We start from the raw sequence: 9,949 nt of genomic DNA, 5'->3' as shown, positions 1-9,949 counted from the left end.
GCCGATCGCCCGAACCAGTGGGAGATCGATTCGTTAACTTGTCAATTGTTTGATTCAAAATGATAAAGGAAGAAACTGGACGATATATTCATAAAAGCACTGGGCGATACATCAAAATACAAAATAAGAAGGCCACGCCCCGGCCTAGGAGGATGCTAAAAGAAAAAGGGGAAAGGCCACAACCCGGCCAAAGGTATAAACCTAATCCCGCACTTCAATGCACTCACCCTCGTCGGCTTCGGCCTCCCTACCCTGAACCTCGGCCTCCCCTCCTTCGGTCCCGTCCGGTTCAGCCCTTTGAGCAGTCAGAGCGGCCACCTCAACACTCGGCATAATCCGACCCTGATAAACCTCACAATCAAGGTCGAACTCCCCAGTAGCCGGCGGCCCTCCATATAGCACGTGCGCTTGACGCACGGCCCTTTCAAAACACTGCTTCAGTAACTCCTCGACCTCGTCATAGTTCTCGTCGAGTTCAGCTTCGACTTTGGCCTTGGCAGTTTTAAGGGCAAGCACCTCAGCGGCCGACTCCGCGAGCTTCTCGTCGGCCCACTTCTTCAACTGGGCGACCTCAACCGCCGCCCTCCTCCTCTCGGACTCCAGTTGACGCCTCACCTCGCCGGCCTCACTTTGGGCCAACTCTTTCTCGGCCACCTCCTTGGCAATCTTGGTGGACAAGTCATCATTAGCGGCCAAAGATTGCTCCAAGGACTGAGCGGCCTCCGAGAGCTTGTGCTCCAACTGCGACACGGTCTCCACGTGTCGGTCTTGCGCTTGGAGACCGTGTTGGAAGAGTACGACCGAGCGACAAACGAGCTCAAGGCCGCTCCTCATAAGCTCTGAAGGGGCGACGTCCCGAAGCGACTCCCGAGACTCATCGGGGAGCGCCACACGCACACGCCGTGTGAATTGATGGCCGCGCCCCAGGAGATCGAAGGGGGTCGGCCCAGACCTCGCCACGGCATCAGAAGAACCCGGGCGAGAGTGGGGAGAAGGTGGCACCGCCTCGGCCGCCTCTCGACGAGGAGGAGGAGGCGTCGGCATCGAGTCGGGCGACCTGACGGTAGTTTCAATGTTGCTACCCTCCCTCGGCCGCTTCTTGGACTTTTGGGAAGGACCGGCCTGCTCCCTGGCCGCCACTTCATGAACCGGAGGCATCACCTCCAAACTACGGCGACCCTTACGTGCGGCCGCTTTCTGTCGGTGCTTGTCAAGCACGCTAACAGCGTTAGGTCGTTCGTTCACCATGGTCTCTGCAAAAAAAAAAAAAAAAAGAGAGAGAAAAATACAAGTTAGAAAAGGCCGAACGATAGAAATCGACTGACCGACTGACTGGCTAAACGCAAAAATAAAGCCCATACCCCGAACGGCCGCCCAACGCCCAGGCTTAGCGTAAGCCCCGATCAGCGTCCGACAGGGAAGCCTCCTCGGGAGGGCGTCAAAGAGCGCAAGAATTTCTAGCTCATCGGCACCCTCTGTCGGCCTCGGCCACTCTTTGAAGCCACAAGGCTCGCGAGTCCAGTAGAGAGGGAACCTCGATCCACCGGACTCGTCAAAAAAGATGGCCGTCGCCTCCGGCCGGATGATAACTTTAACAAAACGCTCCTTAAATCTCTTATAGGAGCCAGCAAATAGGTCGAACAAAACGCTACCCGTTCGCCCAACCAACGAATGCCACGAGGCCTTCTTAGCCGGATGAGGAGCATAGTAGCAAAGAAAGCAAGAGGGAGATGGATGGAGGCGCATCACGTCGCACAACAAGCGAAAGGCCTGAAGGGACGGCCAGGTGTTCGGATGAACCTGGGTGGGCGCCACGTTAAGCGCCCGAAGAACGCCCATCGTGAACGTGTCAAAAGGCAAAGACACGCGCAAGTCAGAAAAAAAACAGGTGTACATATAAAAGAAAGGGGGACCGTCGCCCGGTCTCCCCATGCATACTCTCTCCGTTGGTCCGCAAGGAACAACGTCGAAATAACTGGACAGTCCGCCCGGCTTTAATGCTGGATTCTTGGCGAAGAACCGAGCCACGCCCTCCGCGGTACTATAGGTGGAGGATTTCTCAACCACGTTGCGATCCACCCAGCTAAAGTCCATAAGCGGTATGGCCGAGGGAGGAGAGTCCGACCGGTCACACGCAACCGCCAGATCATCCTCCCTCACGACTTCTACCGGGGACGAAGTCTCGGCCAAGCCGGTGGTAGAAAAAGAAGAAGAAGAAGAATAAGAGGAAGAAGACGAAGAGAAGGACTGGCCGATTGGGACAATCGAACGACCAACGGGACACACTGGACGGGCGGGGGGAGAAGATGTTCGACCAGATGAAGAAGATGTTGGCCGAGACCGGCTCGACATGACTAACCTTTTTCTGGGAAAGAAATGTAGGCGAAAGGTGACTCGGCTATTAGAGATGAGGGCGAGAGATCACTCGGCTACCAGTTCGCTCGCTCCAATAGAAAATACAAGAGTATGACACTGGTGGACCCCTATATATAGGGCCCATGGGCCTCGGAATTCGAAACGTCGTATCAATCTCAACCGTTAGATTATCTAACGGTTCACAAATTCCCCCGCCCAAAAAAACCCCTCATCAATGCGCGTCACGTCGCGCCGTCTGAGGTCATGTCACGCTGCTTAGTCAAATCACACCTCGAAAAACGAAACGACCGCACGACCAAGGGAGCCCAACCGTCTCCCATCATCAAAGACTCATCGGACATATCTAACACATTTGTCCTTGAGCCTGGGGGGCAAGTGTACCGGTACTGGGCGAGGCCGGGACCCACCTGCCTGCCCGACTCCCAGTCAAGCCTGACCGAGAGACTGATAAGTCAATATCTTCAGAAATCTGGCCGAACGGCCGGCAGACCTAGACCTTTATATACTTGGCCGACTGACGACTGGCCGAGACCTTCGTATACTTGGCCGACTGACGAATGGCCGAGACATTTGTATACTTGGCCGACTGACGAATGGCCGAGACCTCCGTATACTTGGCCGACTGATGAATGGCCGAGACCTTTGTATACTTGGCCGACTGACGAATGGCCGAGACCTTTGTATACTTGGCCGACTGACGAATGGCCGAGACCTCCGTATACTTGGCCGACTGATGAATGGCCGAGACCTTTGCATACTTGGCCGACTGACGAGTGGCCGAAACCTTTGGAGACTTAACTAAGATGGTCGAAGACCACACTTATTTGGCCGATGGCCTACCCTCACCATGAGAATGTGGCCGACGGCCGAACCCTATTACGATTAACGCTCAAACCGAGATCAGTAAAGCTAATCCATCATCAAGAATTAGGTAATGCAACCCTAAGCGGTATCCACCTCGATAAACGGGCCCAACAAGGTAGGCCCATTAGAATAATATAAATAGCACGCATTCCAAGGAGTAAGGTATGTCATTATTACTGTTCACCTACCTGAGAGCTAACCACCCGCTTTACTGACTTGAGCGTCGGAGTGCCTTCGCAGGTACCCCCACCATCCGGTGTTCACCCGACGACCGAGTTCCGAGTGCCGAAAGATAAGCAGAAGGAAGAGAAGGATCCCAGTTCATCACTCAGCCACCTGCCCGACCGAAGGAAGGAGAAGAAGACTTCAACAGTTCTCTAGGTCCCATCTCCCTAGCAGGAACAGCTCTTATTAAAAAAATTATTTAATTTAGGAACGTAATGATTTTTTTTAATAAAATCTGACTTAAAAATATTTAAATTTATAATAAATTTAATACTTAATTAAGTTTAATTATTATAATTAACATTTATTAGTCCTGTGTTTTTTTTTATCAATAAGAATAAATAAAATGAAATGAGAAACTCTTATAAAAAAAAATACCAAGACCAAAGTGTATAACACCTACCCAATTCCAACAAACTCAACAAATTAACCAGAACCTCATAGAAAATGACTAAAAAGATCTAGACATGACCACATCAGAGCAAGAAAATCATCCCTCCAAAAGGCCCTAACAATCTTTTAGCAAAAATAGCAATAGAAAACACCTCGCAAAATGAAGAAGCCCCCACACAAAAACCACCCTACAACCTTCTTCTTTTGACATGGATCTAAATTCCCAAATGCATCATTAACCATGACACATATGGGATCATGACCTGAAACTTTATGCTCATTTGATTGGAAAAGTGAAGGTGTTTCAATCGTAATTTGTACAAAAATTGTCTCGCCATGTAGAGGCCAAAATGTATAACCTTTTGAAAAAAGATGAAGAATCAAGTGCTTAAATGTTACTTCTCGAGTTTGTCATTTTTTGAGATTGAATTTCGGACATGGACAAATTATCTTACCCTCAACGCTTTTATTAGCAAATGCAAGGTCCAAAAATGTATTCAATCCTGATATGTATTTCGAGGCATGTTATAATCCAAGACTTTGTTACGATGCTAACTAATGAGTGGTGGATTTCTTTCTTTGAAATAGTATTAGAATTAGTTGTGCTGAAGTAAAGAAGATAATGGGATGCCCACGTTTCCATTTACAGTTATTAGGCCACGTTTTCATTTACAGTTATTAGAAGTAGTTTACGTTTTCCCTTTAAATTGTAATGTTTGCTTTCAGAAAGAGATATGAGAAAATTGCCTCAATCTCTCTTGTTTCTTCTCCTTCATCTTTTTTTTCTTAATTTCCTTTGGCCAGTGGTTTAGCCGTAGACCACCTAACAGACTTATCCATATCTAAATGGAATTATTTGATAAAAATAAAGCAAACTTATCACGAAAGTTTAAAAAAAAATATGTGTCAACAAGAACATTAGAATGCGTAGAAGAATAAGAGTAGAGAAAGTGTATAAAGAAGTTGTACAAATTTAGTGTATGAAGAAGATATGAAAGTGATAAAAAAAGTAACTTTCACTATTAATACGTAGTTGAAAGAGAAATAGTATATGACGGAATATGGTACCAAGAACCTATGAAGTGCCTATCATTAATAAACAACAAAAATTATAACAAAAAGTTTACGTACCTGTGACATTTTTAAGTGACTAGAAATAACTTCAATAAGTGCAAATCTACATTTGTTTTCACCAGCAAACAAAGTATTTGGAAGGTAAAGAAGAATAATGTGTTACTTAAACTCAAACTACTTCTGATAGGAGTAATCTTAGCACAAAAAAGTCAAAAAGAATAGACACAATCAGAAAGTCCCACACAGAATATATGTATATTCTATCTTGAATTTTGGATAAGATGCATCAACATCTACTTTAAAAAAAACAAAAAGTTATTATCAACAAAGAAACCGCTTCAAAAAAAAACCAAAAAGTTATTATCAATAAATAAAGTTGCAACTTGCATAAATACTAAATCAAAACATAATTGATAAAAAATGAGAAATATGATAAATTTTAAATAAAAGAAATATTACATACTATCTATGCAATCGCAAAATTTATTACATACTATAAATTATATGGCTTAACCAAAAACTGTAAATATAAAACCACATATTACATCTATTACTATTGTAGCACAACTACAATGAATCCACTCATATCATCAACATCATAATTATTAATTAATCTATATACTATACCAATTCACCAATAAGTTATAATAGATGTGAATAATTGATTTTAATGTAATATGTAAAAGAAAACATTTTCATTTTCCTATTTTTATCATTTTTTTTCAAAAATTTTAATATATGTATATCTCTCTTTACACATCTTTTTTTTTCTCACATTCCTCTTTTTTAGTATCTTCTTTCTCTGATATTTTCTTTTCTCTCATTCTTACTATCCTTGTTTTTTCATATAGTCACTCGACATTTTCCATTCTCCCTAGTGATTATAATGCAAACCCTAGGGACCAAGGGTTTAAGGTGTCAGAGATTTGAAGTGGAAAATTTCGACAATGGGGAAGAAGTTATTACGAAGTGGTGAAGAAAGAAAAGAATCATATTCCACGTTAATTATATTCAATCTAATATTATATTACTTGCTTTAACTATTGATGTTATCACTCTCTACTTTCTATCATTATAGTTACCCTATATCACGTTTTTCTCCTCCTAATGCTTATTTATGCACCAACCTTAACAGTGCATTGAATGTTTTTATGTGGTTGTCGGTTTTTTATAAGGTTGGAACATCCCTCTTAAGTTAATTTTATTCTTTCCTTTTCAAAAAAAAAAAAAATCACGTTTTTCTCTTCACTCAACTCTTACGTAGCTATATCAGTTGCAATATGATTGTTTAACTAATTTAAAATTGTCATCATATTTTTTACATCAAAGATATAAGACTTTAGAATTTAAAATGAATTCTTCAATTATCACACAAAGAATCGTTAAAATCGGTTCTTTATATATATATAAACAATTCTTATATATAATAATGTCCTGTAATTGCCATTTTAGGAATCGAAATTTATGATAATTTATAAATGTATTTTTCCATTAATTTATGTGGGCACTGTTTTATTGAGAACAACAATGAATATTAAAATATACAAAGCAATGTAATTGAATTTGTTAATCTTCCAACCTACCGTTTCAATATATCAAAATAGTCTCCCATCATGGTGGCGGGTAGCAATCTGTTTGTGAGAGATGGCTCAGAAATAAAAGTTGAATAACAGAGAATGAGAAGGTTGAAGGAAGGTAGGGGATGAAGGTGAAAATGAATTATGTAGGTTAAAAACCCCACCCCATGCCCTAATTGCTTTCTTGTTTGCTTTTATGCCCTATATTTCCATGTGACTCATTGTTTTGGCCATGCATTGGGCCATCAAATGCTCCTGCTATCAATGCGCCTTCTTTTTAAGATCTCATCATCATTCATAAAAACAACTTCATCTTTGACTACTGCACCTCAACTTTTCTCCTCACCTAACTTTTCTTCCTTTGCTTCCTCAACTTCTTTTCATTTCGCACCTAATCACTTTTCTCTTTCTATAACACTCCAAGTCATAATCACACTTTTCGTTTGCTTCATTCCTAAAAATAAAGTACTAAAACAACTTCTAATTATGTGGTTGAATGTCATATCGAAAAGATGTATTGAGTCTATTCATCTCTAACTCATGTTCCCTAAACTTTCCAAACAAAGAAGCAACACTTAATGATGTTAGATCTTTAGATTCAGAAATAGCAGTTACCTTGGGTTGCCATGCTCTATCAAGACATTTCAAGATCTTGATGTTCAACTCTTCTTTATCGAAGGTCTTGTCAAGATTCATGAGATGATTGATGATATGCGTGAATCTTTTATGCACCTCAGCAATTGTTTCTCCTTTAAGCATTCTGAACATCTCATACTCTTGAATTAGAGCATGCTTCCTAGCTCTCTTCACCTCATTTGTTCCTTCATGAGTGACTTCCAAGGTGTCCCACATTTCTTTTGATGATTTGCATTGAGAGACCTTGAAAAACTCATCAGAATTTAAAGCAGAGGTTATGATATTTTTGGCAATGCAATCGAATTTGGCCTTTTTGCTTTCTGCATCAGTCCATTGAGACCATGGCTTCTCAATGACAGATCCATCTTTTTCAAACTTTGTGACAAAAGGACCATTTTCAATTGCATCAAAAATTCCTTTATCAAGTGATTCCATAAATATTTTCATTCTCACTTTCCAAAATTGGTAGTTCAAACCACAAAACAGAGGTGGTCTGTTAATTGAAGCACCTTCCCCAAAAGGTAGTCTATCAGCCATTTTAAAAACAGTTTTAGGATCAACTTGAATAACTTTCAATAACCAAGTTCTTGATGCCAATTGTTAGAATGGATGGCTTTAAACTAGAGTGGGGGTGAATTGTTTAAAGAGGGTTTTCGCAAACTTTCAAAACAAGAATGAAATTATCTCAAGAAACAATTGATAAGAAATTTAGTTTGCCAAAACAGCAATCAAAAACAGCAGTACCAGAAAAAACAATCGGTTGTTTCACAGAAACAATCGGTTATTTATACCAGCAAACAACAAACAAAACTGAATTTAAAGAGTTAAAGGATAGAGAGATTGCACACAGATGTTTATACTGGTTCACTTCAAACCTAGAGCTACATCTAGTCTTCTCAGAAACCCTAAGGAATTCCACTAAGCAATCACACCTTGATTACCTACACCACAACCAAGAAAGTGACCTTGAACACCTCAAGACACACACTCTTCTTGGCCAACACACCAACACTAAGATTGCTGATCTTGATCCCCTCAAGAACACACGGTCAATCTCAGCAAACACAGAAACGAAAACTTGTTTCACAGAGTACAAGGATTACACTTGTTACAGAAGATAATCTGAAATCAATACAAGCATAATCCTATTCCACAAACTTTGATCAATCACAAACTTTCAGCAATCTCAATTCTTTGAAAAACTCAAAAACTCTTAGCAAAAACTTGTCAAAGATTAATTCTCAAATCTGTTTTTCTGAATATATTCAAATATGTAGTTTGTTATCAAATCTTAACAAACTCTTAAATTGCATTAAAAGATTGGTCAAAGTATTTAATGACTGGAGCGTAAGCAATTAAATCATTTAAAGCTCAGTCAAAGATAAAACAGTTTTTCTGTTATGGTCCTAAAACAAACAATCGGTTGTTTCCTCGAATCAATCGGTTGTTTTGGTTCTAACCGTTCAACCATTTGAAAAACAGTTTTCAATCTTTTCTTAAAACATCTAAGTATAAACAATCGGTTGTTTCGACAAAACAATCGGTTGTTTTAACTTAGTTTGAAAACATTTTACTTTCACAAAGATTGAGAATGCCTATGCTTTAGATTCTATCAAAGGGTGGATTACAACACTCAAACTACCCCAGAACTATACTAAACCATCACAGCAAGAGCAAGCACAACCAAGGCTTCAACATCCTTCAAAGGGTTTGAATTCTTCAAAGCTTGAACATCACTTGGTTCAACAAAGCCGAGCGATTGGTAGTAAAGGAATGGGAGGTCGTTGTCATCGTAGGCCTAAGCCTCTTAGAGATTGGCCCCTCAGCGGAGTCCTCATCTTATTCGATCTCCACTATCTTGCTCTCGTAAGGAAATGGAGCGGGAGATGCTTGGGTAGCGGCAAGAGGGACCCCGACTGCAGGAATGGAGGGAGTAGGCGAGGGTGCGAGGGCTAGAGGTGCCCGCATCCCCATACACCCCCCGGTGGCGAGTAAGAATACCAGCCAGCTTCGCCCGTTTCTCCACATTTAGAACTATCCCTGCAAGCAAACTTCAGAATACAAGAGGTTGAGAAACACAAGGATAAAATATGCGAATGTACAAGGGCAGAATGTGCAAGCATAACAGTACGATCACAGGAATCAGTTCGTCGAGGGTCCTGGGTTTCTTGAACCCTAACTCAGGGAAACCCACACTCGAAGGAAACCTAGAAAAAAGGAACAAGGGACGCTTGAAATGCAAAGAGTTAACACAGCCCCAGGCAGCTATCAAGCATCGAAATTAATAGATAAGTGCGATCAACAATTAATGTTCGTACCTTTTGATCAGGTAGGATGAAGGTTCTGGAGTTTGTAGGGAAAATGCGAGATCGCTTGAGGAAGAAGACGAAGCAATCAAGGATGTTCAGAGAATGATGGAACAGAAATTGGACGTGCGCATTTTCGAACATTTTTAAAGTAAACAAATAAGCGTAAGCGACGTTAAGCCCTAGCCGTTGATCAAAACACATGCGTAGTTAAGACAGACTCAGAAAGATGTCACTTTGGTGCACTATTCACGTCCTGTCATACAGAGCCACGTAGGTCACCAAGGACAAGAACTTAGTATCTTCGTTGAACAAGTTACAACTCGAGACTTTATTATGTTTTCTTACTATTCCTAGCTATTTCAATTTGAAATTGTACCGACCAATCATCGGGCGTCGTTGACCACTGATAATATTAGTGTCACGTAAGCAGGGTCCCACGAGCGCTAAGGAACCCAAGAGTGTCAGACATCGGTCACCAGGATGTACCGACGTGCC

The sequence above is a fragment of the Phaseolus vulgaris genome, chromosome 10, assembly GCF_000499845.2.
Source record: "Phaseolus vulgaris cultivar G19833 chromosome 10, P. vulgaris v2.0, whole genome shotgun sequence".
In the NCBI taxonomy this organism is placed as follows: Eukaryota; Viridiplantae; Streptophyta; class Magnoliopsida; order Fabales; family Fabaceae; genus Phaseolus; species Phaseolus vulgaris.
The sequence above is the reverse complement of the archived record's forward strand: the minus strand, read 5'-3'. Positions refer to the sequence as shown.